This window comes from Sinocyclocheilus anshuiensis, unplaced genomic scaffold (genome assembly GCF_001515605.1).
Source record: "Sinocyclocheilus anshuiensis isolate Anshui unplaced genomic scaffold, SAMN03320099.WGS_v1.1 scaffold1549, whole genome shotgun sequence".
Taxonomy (NCBI): domain Eukaryota; kingdom Metazoa; phylum Chordata; class Actinopteri; order Cypriniformes; family Cyprinidae; genus Sinocyclocheilus; species Sinocyclocheilus anshuiensis.
In genome coordinates this window covers 948,444-950,414 of record NW_015538373.1, presented here as the reverse complement: position 1 = coordinate 950,414, position 1,971 = coordinate 948,444, and positions in this window count along the sequence as shown.

The following is a 1,971-nucleotide window of genomic DNA, read 5'->3' as shown; positions in this document are numbered from 1 at the left end:
TCGACCGAAAATGCGTGCAGGTCCCCTACCCTCTTGATGGAGGCCAGTGCAAGCAGGAGCAGAGTTTTCATTGAAAGAAACTTTAGCTCAACGGACTGCAAAGGCTCAAATATGCCCTGCTGTAGTGCTTTAAGCACCAGCGACAGGTCCCAAGAGGGTATAGAGGAGGGCCGGGGAGGATTTAACCTTCTGGCTCCCCTAATGAACCTGATGACCAGATCATGCTTCCCTACCGACTTCCCTTCCACGGGGTCATGGTTAGCAGCAATCGCAGCGACATAGACTTTAAGGGTGGAGGGAGACAGCCTTCACTCCAACCCTTGCTGCAACTCTTCTCGGTGAGAAGAACACCATTTGACAAGCAGCACAAACTAATTTTTTTCCAGCACAAACAGGGCACAAACGATTGAGACTATTTTGCCGACGTTTTGCGTTGGGTGGGGGGCCAACTTCACCAAGGTCCAATAAGGTGCCACAAGCAGGACCTGCTCCTCATCCTTCCTGACCTTGCACAGCGTCTGTACGAGAAGGCTCACTGGGGAAAATGCATACTTGCGCAGGCCCCGTGGCCAGCTGTGTGCCAGTGCGTCCGTGCCGAGTGTTCCCTCGGTCAGGGAGCAGAACAACTGGCAGTGAGAGGTTTCTGGAGAGGCAACCAGGTCTACCTGAGCGGCTCCGAAATGTCTCCAAATCAGCTGGACCGTCTGGGGATGGAGTCTCCATTCTCCCGGAAGCGTGGCTCGTGACAACTCGTCGGCCGTACGGTTGAGCAGACCCGGAATGTGAATGGCACGAAGTGACCTCAGAATCTTCTGACTCCAAAGGAGGAGGTGGCAGGCGAGTTGCGACATATGACAGGAGTGCAGACCACCTTGTCGGTTGATGTACGCAACGGTCGCCGTGTTGTCCGTTCAGACCAGCACGTGCTTGCCTCGTAAGCACCCTTTGAGACGGTTCAAGGCAAGGCGCACTGCTAACAACTCTAGGCAATTGATATGCCAGTGCAGTTGGGGGCCCGTCCATACCCATGACACTGCGTGCCCGTTGTACGTGGCCCCCCAGCTGGTGGTGGAGGCATCCGTGTAAACGACGGCATGCCTGGAGACTTGTTTTAGGGGCACTCCTGCCCGGAGGAACGTAAGTTCTGACGACGGGCTGAAGGTTTGGGCGACAGGCCGGTGAAACTTGGACCCGGTGAGTGCCGCGCTACCACGCCCACCTCGGGACTCGGCCATGAAGCCAGTGCTGGAGCGGTCTCATATGAAGCAGCCCCAGCGGCGTAACTGCCGCTGCCCACGGGGTGAAGGTTTGGCGGCAGGCCGGAGTGATGGTCACTCAGAGCGTGCCCTGTTGCCATGCCCATCTCGGGACTCGGCCGTGAAGCCAGCGCTGAAGCGGTCTCATATGAAGCAACCAGAGCGGTATGACCGCCGCTGCAGCTGCCATATGCCCCAGGAGCCTCTGAAATAATTTCAGTGGGACCGCTGTCCTGACCTTGAACGAATTCAAGCAGTTCAGCACCGACCGCACACGTTCCACTGTGAGGCGTGCTGTCTGTTCGACCGAATCCAACTCCATACCGAGAAAAGAGATCCTCTGCGTTGGGGAGAGTTTGCTCTTTTCCCATTTGACCTGAAGGCCCAACCGGCTGAGGTGCGAATGCACCAAGTCCCTGTGTGCACACAACTGATGCTGAGACTGAGCTAGTATGAGCCAGTCAATGAGGTTGTTGGGAATGCAAATGCCTTATTCTCTCAGGGGAACAAGGGCTGCCTCCGCAACTTACGTGAAGACACGGGGCGACAGGGAAAGCCTGGAGGGCAGGACCTTGTACTGATATGCTCGTCCTTCGAACCGCAGAAATGGTCTGCGGCGCGGAAGGATCAACACATGAAAATACGCATCCTTCAGGTCGATTGCTGCAAACCAATCTCGGGGACGGATGCTCCCGAAGATGCGTTTTCTGCATCA